Source organism: Drosophila bipectinata, chromosome 3L, assembly GCF_030179905.1.
Source record: "Drosophila bipectinata strain 14024-0381.07 chromosome 3L, DbipHiC1v2, whole genome shotgun sequence".
Lineage (NCBI taxonomy): Eukaryota > Metazoa > Arthropoda > Insecta > Diptera > Drosophilidae > Drosophila > Drosophila bipectinata.
In genome coordinates, this window is record NC_091738.1 from 8,406,818 (window position 1) to 8,421,657 (window position 14,840).

Here is a 14,840-nt window from a genome sequence, read left to right on the forward strand (position 1 = left end):
TTCCCTCGTTTTCTTATTACTGGCCCACGTTCGCGTGCGGTTCCTGCGGCTGACCCATAAAACCCTTTTCCACATCCTTAACCCTCTCAGTCCCTTAACCCGTTCGTGCCGCTGTCGCGTGCTTGAGCTTAAGCTCAATTATCCAACGACACGACCACGCATAAAAAATCACGCTGCGCAAGAAACAGAAAAAAAACAGCAGAAAAATGTTCATTAGGGGAAATTCCATTTAAGGAAATTGTTTTGGGCTCGAGTTCTCTCCGCTGGAGGTACAACAGCTTAACTCTCGTTCAAAATGACGGCTGTAAACGTTAAATGTGACGAATTTTTAGGTGCCGAGTTGGATGGTAATGATTATGGGCTGAACTGGATGGAGGGAAGATAACCAACAATCTTATGGTAACTCAAGATAAATATTTAAGAAAGGGAAACCATAAAATTATGGATATGTCTGGAATGAAATGGTGTTATGAACAATATATGGTACTTGAAAATTTAATAAAGTTTTAAGGCCTTAGAAATATTTACCTTGTTTTAAGACCTTTGCCTAACATGTTTTCTAATCAGATTTCTGGCTAAATGCAACACAAAGTTTCCACGCAAAAGCCGTGCAACAAAAACAGGACACCAGGGAAGACAACCGTACTCCATTGGGAGGCAAGTCTTTGGGACTTGCTTTCTTCAGCCGCAACAGTCAACACCGGCGGTGTCGAGACCCAGGAGGCACCCATCTAGGTAAGCACTGTCTTCCGCCTACCACGTCCTCGCTCAAGCTGCCATCAAACTTTTTCCTGAGTTTTCCCCCCAAGAGTTTTGCTTATATTTGCCGCCACATCCTGAGCCGGTCTTGGAACAAAAGGCGCCGAAATTCCAAAAGTGTGGGCGGAAAAGCGCAGCACAGCAGAGGCCCAAAGAAAAATATCAAGTATTATATAATATGTATTAACACTGGCAAAAGACGCATATGGAAAATAAATTAGAAAAGTTCCAGCTTGTTTTCGCCACTCGTCCGAAGTGCTGACAAAAGTTTCAACCCCACAGCCAACCCAACAACTTGTGAAAAAACCTCTATAGGAAATTTATTAATATTTTATCAGAGGCTCTGTACAACAAGAGTTCTTGTATACATTCAATTAAAAGTTGCTTCGGTAACATTTGTTTACCATTTAGTGTCTTAGGAGCTCATCCTCCTCAACCTCCAACAACCACACAGGGAAATCAAAGTTTATGAAGGCGTCAGATGCGTAAACACAAATGGGAATAAATTCAAATGAAAACAAATATCGCAGAAAGGTCAAGACACACGCAACAAATTTGTTCTACACTTCCTGCCAACCCAAAAAAAGTTTCGTCCTGCATTTGTAATGAGATTTTCCTCTTTGGATGAAAAAGAAAAAAAGGTTTCGGGTTTCAATTGCATGAAAAGAAAAATTTGTTAAGCCGGAAGACCGAAAGTCTGATTGATAGACAAACAAACTTCGGGTAAGTCATTGTTGTTCGACTTCCTGCCGACAAAGGTCTAGGCATTGCTTTCTGGTTTTGGCATTTTTTTTAATTGAACGGCCCAGAATCCGTTCTGATTTCACTTTTCCGAAGAAACATCCGCAAAGTCTGTCCGCAAAGTAAACGATTTCTCTAATGAAGCATTCAGTGGGGCAAGCGGATTGACTTGAGGGCTGGGTCGGATTCGGTAAATATTTAATCATTAATGGATATTTGTCAAAGGGTTTGAGCGATTAAATTACTGAGGCAAATATGTGTAAATATTGGGAGATGGGTAGCCTATATTTTTGATGCGAAAAGCTGAGTAAATATCAAGGGCCCTTCAAGCACAACAAGAAGAAATCGAAGCCTTAAAGTAATTTGGTAAATAGAGCTATTTCTTGCCCGATTTTCAAAGCTTACATTTTTAGCAGACAACCTTGTTTTTTAGATTTTCTTTATGGCCCTTGAAAAGTTTCATTTTCCGTTTTCAATTATTCGGAAAATTTCCTGCCCGCTTCATCGCCCACTGCCGCTAGTTCTCACTTACTTCTTGAGGGATGCGCCGCCACACAAATTATTAAGAAACATTCTAGCAAACTGCAGACAAAGTTGGCAACAAAAGGCAGCCCGCTTAATTATACACACCATTAATAACTAAAACCAATTTGTATGCGCAACGAGACTAACGGCGTTTGTTGCCGGGCGCTTGTGGCAAGGGTGGAGTGTGCGGCATGCACTCAGTGGGTGGAAGAAGCCAAACGCATAGCCACCCACTCACATGCAATGCATGTCAGAGCTCATAAATCAACGTACAAAGGGAGTCGCAACAAAAGGCAGTACCCCGGCAAGCAGTGTCCTGGAGAGAAGCGCCAAAAAAGCAAAGGCCCCCAATAACAAAAACAGGAATAAGGGAACGCAATTTGTGTCGGGGACTTCCCCTTTATGTGAATGGCTAGGAGAGATGAAAAGGAATCGGCTTGCCAGAAGGCACTGAGACGTAGAGGGTATTTCCATCTATACTGAGAAAAATTACTATAAAAAAATATCCTATAAATCGGTCAGAAAAGGTAGGCTTTTGTCTTTAGACAATTTTAGAAAATAAATAATATTTCTAGCAGATTTTTAAATAAAATCATATCGTATCTTTCTTCCAAAGTCACCTCCAACTACGAACAATAACTGGCCAGAATCGAAAACCCAGTTGCAAATAAGCAATATTGATGAGTGGAGCTACCGCCAGCGGGCGCCAGGACAATGCCAAGGCAATTGTGGCTCAAGAACTCCCAAGCCAAACAACAGTCGAGGCCAAAAAAGGCAACAAAATGCAAAATGTGCAACTAACGAGTAACCCTGCCACATGCACACAACGACGACTAAGACAAAGGTAAACAAAGTTCTTCCAGATCCTTATACTCGAAGAAGCTTTTGTCGAAACTATAAACCGTTCCCCAGGGCCATCTATATTTTTCCGCCCACAGCATCCTGAAAATGTTCCTTGTTAGCTTTTCCAACTCTCTCCTAATTTTTTTGGGTTTTCCGCTTCTTGTTTCACGTTGGGGCATCATTATAGGGTAGCAGTCCAAAAATGGCCAAAACAAAAACGGCCAATGGCCAAAACGAGAAAAGGGAAAAATAGAGAAAGAAAAGATCCCTAGTTGGACTCTAGCTGAGCTCATTAAGTTCAAGTGAAGCGGGGCTACCTCTGAAGAGCTGAGGATTTCCTTTTCGCCTTCACGCTTTTGTGAGTTGTTCCTGTAACGTGTAATTAACATCTGAAGTGTTTGTTGTTCTGCTTTGGAAGAGGAAATTGTTGCCATTTGAAGTAGTTTTGAGAGCTCGGGGAGACGCTTTTCCTCCTTTGGCTGCCTTTCGAGTGGCTGTTTTTTTAGCTAGGAATTTTAGTTTTTAAAATGTTAATTTAAATAAATCACAAATGGTTGGCAAAGTTATTGAAACTTTAACTCTTCGTGACCCCTTCAATGGACTATCAAAACGCACTTAACACAATTGCCAGACACAAAAGTTCAAAGCCGTAAAACTAACTGAGGAACTTGGTGGCCCTTCACCTGCTGAGGGCACCCAACTTTCCCCCAACCAACTATTACCAACACAACAGGTGTTTTCCCAGCTTCAATCTGTCGATAGTTTTGACAAAAAAGTTTTTGGCTCATTTGCGTAAAAGTTAATAAGGGGGGAAGCTATTGGAAGACATAATTGAAAGACTCTTGTAAGCTGTTCGAGGAATATGAGATGGTTCTTGAGATACTTATGAACTGATAAAGTTTTGGCGTTGAATAATAGCTTTTAAGATGAAATTTAAGACTTTCCCTTGACTCTCAACCAGTGTTGCCGTTTTATCCTTTTTTCGGACAGATCTGTCCGGTTTTTAACTGCGTCAGCCGGAAAAAATTTAAAACATCCCCTAGCCTTTTATCTGTCCTTTTCTTATTTTGGCCTGGCCTTTTTATCTGCTTTTTATTTTTGTGTAAAGTGCTGAAAAGTAATCCAAATGTACATTACTTTTATATCAATAGCAGCACTTGATAATTAATTCAACCCTGTTGTAATCGTAAATCGTATGTATCGATTAATACAATTGTTACTTTTATTGTGAAATTTGTGCGGGAAAGATGCCAAAAGAAATTTACAAGCAAAAGTTTCGTGATTCATGGCTAAATCCACCGTATCTGGTGCAGTGGATGTGTCGTGCAAATGCAGAAGTTCAGCGTGTTATTAGCCAAGCTAATTTGGTAAAAACCAAATTGCGCAACCAACTGCAAATAGAAAATTTAAATGCGATTTTATCGATCAGATAAATATTTTAATACTCTTTTGTTTCACAAATTTATTTAAATTGTTTTTTTCTTTTTTAGGTTTGGGCTACGCAAGAAAGGCGATGTTCTAAACGATTTGGCCACCAATAAAGAGTTATACTACATACAATTTATGGAAAAAATATTTTGTCTTGTTTTTTGTCCGTTTTTTTTAAATTTTGTCCTTTTCTATCCTTTTTTTATAATCAATCTAGCCTTTTTCTGTAACATGCTGACGGCAACACTGCTCTCAACCCGCATCGATTACCAGAGATAGCAGCCCTCCTCCGATTGGCGAATGATTAATAATCGAAATGTCAACCCTGTCCCTGTGTTTGTCTGTCAGTTACAAAGTCACTTGACAGTTTAATCAATTTGTGTGTTTCGACTTTTCCGCCTGAACTCTCCATGATGCGGGCTGAAAATTAACTCAAGTGACAGGGGCACCGAGGGCGGCCAAAAAGCTGCATAAATAGAAAATTTATATAAAATGTTGACCGACCAAACAGTTTTGAAAAGTTTACTCGGCAAACAGAAATTGTCGGGCATTGTTAGTTTGGCGAGATGAGCAAATCGTACAAAGGCCTTCGACACAAGGAGCTGGAACAGCTGTGCTGGGTTCCAGCATATATCATATGAGCTCCGTCTGAGCCCCCCCGTCTATTAGCTTTGTTTTCTTGGCAAACAAACGACGAGTGAGACGGCGCGGGTGGCAAGGAAAATAAACAAAAATTATGACAAACCAACCAGCGCTGCAGGAAGAGGGGAAAAATCATAAAAATGCTCAAGAAAAATAGCAAACCGCAGTTGAAAAGCCCCATATATATGTATATGGAGTGGGTGGCCCCGACTACTATAATAAACAGGCCTGGCTGAGTGGAGCGGGGACGGGAACGGGGAGCCCTCAACGTGCATTAGACATAAAAATTCCAAGACATAAAGCCAACTAACATGTAACCAGGTTAAGTCGTAGGGTGGCACGGGGGCATGGGTGCTGTGCTGTTTAAACACATAAATATGGGGACTTAATGTCGTGCGTTGGCGTAAGATTGTGATTTTATACTTTCTGAATTAAAACCCATTTACAGACAGTTGCACAAAAGTGCGAAGCTGTCATAACAAGCTGTGAGCAGAGCTTGTTCTGTTTTCCAGAAGTGTGTAAATAAAACTCTCTCTCTCTCTAAATCCCTTTGTTATTGTTTCAATTACAAGCCTGACATATTACTGCTATTTACGGCTAATCCGAGGCAATGTTGCATTCAACTGTCATAAGCAGCTTTGCGGACATCTTCGCACAGGTGCCAAGTGTCTTGTCCACCCCAAAACCCGCCCGAAAACAGGCAGCAAATTTTCCCATGGCCTGTTGTACAACATCGACCATCAGAGTTCCAAGAATGTGGTCCTTGCATGCAAATTTCTTGGACTTTGCTGGTCTGCAGCCTTCCTCGCCCCTCAATCATGTCCTAATGTCCTTCTATGGCAGAAGTTATGACCCTTACCTGCCAGCAGGCAAGAACACACATTTGCATTTATGGGGAAAACAGTGGAGGTTAATGGAAGTGGTATAACTTTACCTTTTTTAAAGCTTTAAGACTTTGTTTTTATAATAAATATATTAGCCTTCCTTTTAACTCTTTGATTTTAATTTTAAATTCTAATGATTTAAAATTCCCTTTCAGTAAATGCTAGTATCTTTCCCTCAACTGTGAACATCTTTGCATCCGAGAGATGACGCCCCCTCATCAATGGGTCGAACTCCCCGAAAAATGTTACGTTTGTCAGGCGGAAGCAGCCTGTTTTAAGGCTCCGGAGGGGGACAGGACTCCAGTGCACAGCACATGTAAAATGGCCTTCCCTGACTAAACATTCACATCAGACTCCGAGTTGGACACATATGGCAGAAACGGCAACAGAAACGGCTAAAAAAAAAAAGAGACAATAGATACAAGAGCTGGCTGCATGACGGAGGAGACCCAGAAGAGGGAGGGGCGGCCGTAATAGTGGGGCCTGGGTTGGTATGGGGGAAGTGGGGTTTATAACTCAGTGAACAGCCGTTGACCATTGCCTGACATTTGAGCCATGTTGTCAACGTTCGTTCGTTTGTTGTAGCTGAAGTTGTTTGCTGTTGTTGCATGCATCCATTATGGCTGTTTGCCACTGGTCCCCCCATGCCCCTTCCTAGCCCCCTTAGCCACCCGTCTTTCTCAGCCCGCAGTACAAACTTCCTTGGCCCCTAACCCCCATTTCGTTAGTTTGCTTTTTGTCTCGTTTCATTGGAAAATTTCATTGTGGGGGTCTTGTTTGCCCCAATATCCCCGTCTCTTTTTACCCCAAAAGCTTCTGCTGCTTCTGGTTTTTGGTCTTCTCGGTGTTACCTCTTATTCTTGGCCACAATTTAGCATATGCTTGACTCACTCAGTGGCTTGTAATGAGCTGCTACTCCTACTTTTCCTCATAATTCACCAGCTTCTATTGAAGTGTGTCTGCCCTCTCTTTCTGTGGCTCTATTGCTGACTCTTTCTGGGCTGACTGGTTGGCAGTACATTGAATATGAGCCAAAATAGCCACAGCAGCTGGCTTGTTTGTTTTATCTTTCCACAAAATTAGTTACAGACGACAACGACACAGTGTCCACTTCAAATGTTGTCCGTCATCTTCAAACAGCTGTCACCATGGTGCCTCTCTTTCCTTACCCTCTACTTCCGTCTCTTTCTGTCTCTATACAACTCTGATCAATGTAAGGATCATATATGGTTATGGCCTAATAGGCAACCTAATAGCAGCCCAAAAACACACACTGCAACCGTCCATGTTTTGGCCATTTCCCATGTGCCTCATTGGAAAATTATCAACTTGGCCAGCACATCCGAAAGTGGAGAAAGGATCCTTGCCGGATTGATGGAACGGAAATGGAGCACTAGATGGCCCAGCGCCTCTTGGCGGTCTTTAATTTTTTAATTAATTGCCAGTCACGTTCGTCCAAAGGCTAAAAAAAAGGGGGAAACTGGGACTAGAAACGAAATGGAGCGTTAGTTCACTGAGAAAAAAATCTTAAATCTTAAAGCTTATCTTAACTCATATTTTCATTTAAAATTTAAACCATTTTTGTTCACTGTTGGAGTGCAATTTTGTTGTGTCTGCGGCAAGGAGAGGCGGTGCCAGCAATAATTGTTGCCTCATCGCTGCACGTTGCTTAAAATAATAGTAATAAGTGGCGGTTAGTCTGCGGTTCTGCCTCCGATTTCCTCCCCCCCTGGGGATGACTTTGTCTCGAATGGAAACTCATAAAAAGTGCCCCAGCCAGACGACACTTTGGAAAAAAAGGAAAAGGCGGCTGAGATATCCCATAACAATGGCGGGCGACTCGATGCAGTGGCCATAATTGTCATCATCATCCTCATCGTTGGACGTCCTCTTCGTCTTCTGGTCAGTGGCAAGTGGGCGGCTTTTCCAGCAGCCAGCCATCCAACCATCCTACCCGCCAGAAGACACAACTGCAAGACGACAATCAAAGTCCAAGACAGAGCCGCAGAAAAGAAAAGCAAAGCAAACTGAAAGCAAGTTAACCAGCGACATTTTTCAGATGCCGCAACGAAGGCAAAAGGCCCAAAGAACAAGCCACTAAATGGCAAATGGTCTGGACTGGAAACTCATGGAGAGGCGCAAAAAAATGACCAAACATGGGTAAAAGTGCTGGCCAGGGGCTGAGGTTGCTTTTCGGGTTAGTGCGGCTGAGGAATGTGGATGGCTGGCCAAAGTTGCTAGAAATTTTCAAGAATGGAATATGATTATAAATTATGACTCCCATTTATGGGGATTACTTCTTTAGATTCGAGTAACACTTACTAGTAAGTATGAGTTGAGCTTCAATGTAAATTAATTTGGAGTTCCTCTAATAGACCCCTCTTTAAGAACACACCTCCTTGGACTACGCCCTTGGAGAACTGCGCCCACAGTTTTCCCCAGTTGCCGCCTTATCCACACCCCTCCGCCACTGTGTGTTGTGGGCAATCAAAGCAATTGCAGGTCCCCGACTCCAAAATCCCCAACCCAATCCCGATTCCAATCCCATCCCGAACCCAATTGCAAGTGTCGAGGAGCAGAGCTCGAGAACTGAAGCGTCGAGATGACAACGAAAAGGAGCCGAAGATGGATTCCAGGGAGGTGGTAGTGGTGGCTGGCTAAAATAATGAGCTGTGTAACCCTTTTCCGAGATGGGAGGGAGCCAGCAGAAGGGCTCAGGAGCCAGCAGAGGCCGCAAAAGGAAAATTAATTAAGGCAAGGGGCCGAGCGATTGAGGCGTCGCTGTACACATGATGCACTAGGAAAAAATTATTATAACTAAATAATATATTCTCTTATTGAAAATGAATTCGAGAAGTATTTTCCTTCAGTGTACATCAAACTGGATGTCCACTTGGGAGCTCATGTTGATGGCGTTGTCGGGTGGGTTGTTTGATTTCTGCACGACCTTCGTTCTTCGAGGCTATCGCGAGGCTCGCATCTCAGGCTCCTTCAATCTCGGCCCTAATAAATCTTTGGCTCAATCTCAAGCCACGCCTCACTCTCGCCCTCCCCAACCATCCATTAATGGCTTCTGTTCTACTCTAATTTTTATGCATGACAAGGCCCACAAAAAGTCTTTGTGGCCAAAATGCTCATATCCTTGGCTCTGGCTCTTGGGGCGGCAAACTTTTCATTAAAATTTGATTAAAAATAAATTATTGGTTATTAAAAATGATTAGTTTCGACCAGTCCAAAACTTTTCAATATTGGTGGCGTGTGGTGGGCAGAATATGAAAGCAAAGCAAAGTGATGGCCAGGAACTGGGGCTCCTTGGAATTCCAACAGAAGCAATAATGAAACTGTTAATGTTCTTGAAAAATTAATGAAGCTCTACGGAAGCTGGGCAGCAAGTTGAGCGAGATAAGCGAGGGGCGTTTGATGTCATCCAGCTGATGGAAGGACGAAGGCGATGCCGACCTGGGGTCACTTCTGGGGCGTACAGAGGCGAAAGGTCCGTCCCCCAGTATCGTGGGTAGCTCAGCCAAAGATGGAAGATAATTGAAAATAATTTCATCCGTAATGTGGCGGACAAGAAAGGTTGCTTTAATTATACATACCGTATAAAGTAAAGTATGCTATAGGAATTTTCTTAAATATTTTCCTTCATATTTTCCTGTGGAACATTTAAATCGGAGGGACAACAAAGGCTTAGAAGTCGACAGTTTGTGAAGTGCGGTTAATCAGCTAGATTTTCCCGTTGCCAGGTGGGCTAGTCACCTTTTGACAGGCCGACAGGTGAGGCAAAGTGAGCGTTTAACGGTTACTCCGACTCCTGACCACGTCAAAAGCAAAACCAACGCCGAATTGCACTTGAAATGGCCGCGTCAAAATGTCTTTCAAAAATGAGAAACCGATACGAAAACCGCCAAGAGAAGGGGATATTGAAGCCAAGGCAATGGAATGAAAAGGACAGGTGATGGACAAGTGCAGATGCAGATGAAAAAGATGGCAGCAATGCAGATAGGGTGAGGCAATTACTAAGGGAAACCCACTTCTAAAAAATACTTTTAAAAATATTTAAATATATTTTTCGGCAGGTTTCAGGTTCTGATAGATAGTTTTATAAACTTTCAAAGAATCTTTTTAATTTCTTGATTTTTTTTGCAAATAATAATTTTTTTCAGTGCTTAATCAGAAACCATGGCTTACAAATGGAGCAAGCCAAGCCTGCAATTGGCCAATTTTTCGCACTGCAGCTCGAAAAAGGAAAAATCGGGAAAAAGAAGGGAACTGGCGAAACTTTGTACGCACAGTACACAGCGTTGTACAACAATTTGTTATCTTGGAATTTGTATCTAAACGTTGCAGTTAACGGTACACTCTCAGACACTCAGACTGCGGCACGCACCGGCTACAAGTTGTTGCTGCCAAAAACATATTGGGCCAAGAAACACTTTGCCAAAAAGGCAAAACGATGTCAAACACATATTTCTTCTAGCCGGGAATGAAAAATTGTATCTGAGATCCCATCCAACAGATAGATGACTTGCCAGATGCAAGATCTGCATAGTATCTGTGAGATACATTTATGCAGATCCTCCCATATCGAACTATACACATGTTCGACATGAACACACCGTGAAAGGGAGGATATCAAGGGCTTTCGCAAGTCAACTCTCTCACATCTGGCCATTAAAAATGATTTATATGCGGCAGCAGAAAAAGAGATACCTTTGCATATATATTTCCAGTATTCATAAGCCTACTTTAGTTGGTGCTGGCTGCTGCTGCCGCTTTATTGATGTTAATTTATGTATGTTTCACTTGGCTTTCTTGCCACGCATGTCTCCAGAGCTCTCGAGCTGCAAAGTTGATTTACAGCTGCAGTTTGGGTTGGGTTCAGGATTGGCTTTGCGATTCCAATTCGACTTTACTGGGTGGGGTTAGTCTGAAGTCTAGAGTCTACAGTCTAGAGTCCATAGCGTCTAGGTGGGTAGTCGCTTAATTGGTCGCCACCTCGCCACATGTTGCGCCATGTGTGCCAGTAAGTTTCGATTTCAGTTTTTTTTTTTTGCCGCGTAATGCGAAACGCACTTTCAAAATCCCAAAAACAAATGCAACAAATATTTTATGATTTATTTGAATGGGCGTCTTAATGGACGGCATTGTACGGACCATAAATGGCCTATTGATAAAGTTGTGTGAATTATTTTCCATAAATGAGTTGAACCATTACCATTTTCCATTCCCATTAGAGGCTTTTATAGTTTGGCTAATTTTCTAATAAATCATTTTTAATAAATAATAAAAGCTACTGCTTTTTCTTCAAGTCTTTAAAAGTGCAACTCAAGTATATAATATCCCCTTGACAGCACAGCATAAATTAAACTTAAAAATTCTTATTCAGTAACTAATCTCGTTTGTAGAATTTATGTAGGTCCCATAAATAAATGAAAAATAAATATGACTAATGGAGTTAAGAGATCATTTCAGATCGCTGGCCAATACACAATAATTTCTGTGGTGCCAGTGTTTATCTTTTATGTAAATTTATGAACCAGTCTGCGGCCACTCAGAAAACTTGACTGGCAATAATTATGATTTCTTCAAGTGAGCACCAACCAACTAAACCGATATATGTACATATGTGATGGATTTTTTTTAAAGATTTTTTGTAGTTTGTTTTTGGGGAGATATATATATTTTATACAAGTCATGGCAAGATGTCTATTGACAGCCAGCCACACAGCGACACTTGACGGGCAGCTCGAGTGGCTTTTTGAGAAACCAGTCTCGAGTGCGTTAGAATACCAACTCAAGTGGGTAGTGAAGGAGGCAAAGAAAAGGAGGCTGTGGGGCAGGAGTGATGTGGCAAGGGATCAGGAGATGGTTCAGCTGGGTGCATGGACAGCATTGGGAAAAAGATTCCCATTGGTAAGCGCCGTACTTCAGATGCCAGAGCAGTCTACAAATGGAATTGAGACCAAAACCAAGACTGAGATTGAGGATGCCTCAGAAGTAGATAAAGATGCACATAGAAATATTCTACCAATTAAGCTTTAAGCTAATGTCTTTTTAAGGTTTAAAATAGCTAAGCCTGAAATAAAATATTTAATATTTAAGACGAACTTAAGAAGTCTTTTAAAATTTTTAATTAAGAAAGTTTTCTCAGTGCATATCATATTAAAACCTGTTCTCCCCTCCAAAAAGGCATACTCCAAGCTCCTTTTAAACATCTATGATTAAATTTATATAGTTATTGTGGCTGGGCCAGAGGCTATTCAGCGGAATCAAAGTTAAATTAAGTTTACAGCATAATTGCAGGCTCGGCTCCTGCTTCTGCTTCGGCAGGGCCAATTGCGTTTTAAACTAATTCATAAATCTGGCCAAGTCCAAACCTCAAGTGCAGGCCTAATTGCCTCCATTTGCGGCCGCATGTCCTCTGTGTGTGTTATGATGTCAAGTGAGTGCCGCCTGAGAGGGACTCGAGTGCAAATCGATGTTGGCAATTCAGCCAGTAAATATATATGTATAAATATTTAGTGCTCTGTGCTGCCTGTGTTTGTATGTTTAATGTGTCTAATTATGGCAAATTAGCCGGAGTAGTGCCATAAATCAATGCAGGGTCTCGGGGGATAGAGTCTGGGGCAGAGTCGTTCACCTCTCGTAATCCGAACAGGGTTTTGGATGGAGTTTTACATACCTGGAATGACAAGAAGGTGGAAATGCGTTTAGCGAGTGGAACAATAAATGTTTTGAAAGGATTGGAAAGTTAAAGCTTCTTAAGTAAATTTAAAATATACCTTAATACTAGCCACAATGGCCTCCCCAACCATGGCCGGTTGGAGCCAGAAATGTGGGGTAACATGCCCCCGAGTAGTGGGGCATCTGAGACGAAACGAAACACAAACGAGAAATGCAACGAGCCAAATTTGCTTGACATTTACAATGGCCCCAGCTTGGCTCCCAACATCAGGCACTTACTACCTGATGTACTCCTCGGTATACTGGTGAGCCACAGTCCCCCGACTGTGCCATTTAAAGTGTTTATAGGTATTTATTTTTATTGTTTTGTATGCTTAACGATTTTTTAAGTGCACAGGTACGAGACTTGTATGCAAAATGTTCTGCTGAGCTCAACTCCTTTCGCATATATTTTTTTTTTGTTGCAAGTTCTGGTCGGGTTAACAAGGCGCAACAAGCTGGCGGCATAGTTAAAGTCACTTGGCTGGCATCACGCGGCATCCCAAAGTCCCCAAAGTCAGGGGGCAATTTAAATGACTAAAGCCACAGCCCTGAACTGAACTGCAAAGAATACGGCGCATTCCTTGGCGGGCAGATTTATGTGTCCTTTGTTCTGGCGATTACAATGCTGTCGCATAGCCGCAACAAATTTTCCCTTTCAATATCGCTACCGGCGGTTGGCTATGGTCGGCGGTTGGGCCATATTTCAATTAATTCGTGGAAAAGGCGCTCACAATGAAATATCATTAATGGGGGCTTTTGTCAGGACTATAGAAGAACTCCAATGGCAGGGTTGGAAAATTAATGAGCTTCGATTTGGTTCAAGATCTTTGTTGATCTTTAAACTTTAAGAATTTCAAAGCTTCCACAAATATTTTTCAGTGCTTTAATGTCTGAAGAGTTCTTTTCATTTGAAGATTTCGTAATGTCATGCTGTCTGGTAGTTTTTCCCTTTCATTAAACACTCTTGGAGCCTGGTCCAGCCAATTTAATTAGTTGTCGCATTTTCACTTTTTATTATTTCATGATTCATCTTAATTTATGAGGGACCCGAAAGAGACGGCGTCGCCAAGAATTGTAAATTATGCAACTAAAGTTGCCAGCCAGGTGAAGCCCTCTGACTTGGCTGTTCAACTTTTTTTCAGACAGACCGAGGCGACAAAAAAAAAAGTGCCTCGAGAGGAAATTATTTAATTATGTGTATAAAGTTTCACTTGTCATCCTGTCAGTGGAGTCGAGCCGTAATTTGACATTCGAAATTAATTATGGCCCAGCAAAGGAAGAAAAACGAAACAGAAAATCTGTTCTTGAGGTTAAAGCTTTTGGCAAATTTTCCGGGCCATGAGAAAAATTGCTCAAAATTAAATGTCTCCATAAGCGGGCTGATAATCTGCAAATACAGACGAGGGTAGACAGTGCTTTTAGCCAGGGTCCTTTCCCTTTTTTCCGAAGCCTCAACTTATGACCCCTTGTTAACGCACTAATCTAGCAGATTTTTATTTCATTTCTCCTCTGCTTTTGCATATTTCCAGCTGGGGACAGTGGACATAAGAGCTTAGCCGGAGTTTGGGGCAGAGAAAAATATATCCCATGTCAACATTAATTAGGGTCCAGCATAATTCCCATCTAATGCCGGGCATTATTGTCCAGGGTCCAGATAAATATGAATATGGCTTTGTTTGGGGACTGGAAAATGAAGACGTTAGGCATTCAAAATATTCAGGCACGAGGCAGTTAATTAAGAAGAAACTATCATGATACTAGCTGGAATCTGCCAAACTAACATATATTTGTATTTTTAGCTTTTAAAGGCTTAAAACTTGTCCAAAGTCTTTAGAAATTTAAGGCCTACGCCTCTGAATATTCCGGAATATAAACATCATAATAATAATAATGTAGACACTCTGCCGTAGAAGCTTCATTCTCAGATTCTCTCATTCCTCGGCTGCCATTCATAATTTAAGCCGATTTAAAAACTGGCGCCGGTTAAGTCGACCGTGGGCGTATAGACGACACCAAGTGGGCGTGGCTTTGACTTGCATCATACTTCCCAGCCCAAGGGAAACACAAAAGAGTTGGGCCAAAAGCTCCTTAGAAGCGACAGCTTTTTGGCCCAAACTGGCCAACAAAAACAGTGATCCGATGTGGGAGAAATTTTATCCGATTATTTCATTTGAATGAGTTGTTTGACAGTATGGGGGAATCTGTTTTCTTAAATCAAGCACCGTGATTAGGCAGAGAAGGAAGCTATTGGAAGTGCTTAAGTGCGATCTCTCATCCCCAGATGTTCCC

General features: G+C 41.8%; 1 protein-coding gene and 1 long non-coding RNA gene across 2 annotated transcripts in view; one reads left to right on the forward strand and one right to left on the reverse strand.

The window, feature by feature from the left end:
* fz (frizzled class receptor) overlaps positions 1-14,840 on the reverse strand; it is an 81,856-nt gene that overhangs the window by 8,303 nt on the left and 58,713 nt on the right. The window lies entirely within an intron of this gene.
* Positions 2,628-4,442, forward strand: LOC138926361 (uncharacterized). Its single transcript, XR_011442848.1, has 3 exons — positions 2,628-2,869; positions 4,020-4,235; positions 4,359-4,442. It is a non-coding gene; the product is annotated as an uncharacterized lncRNA (long non-coding RNA).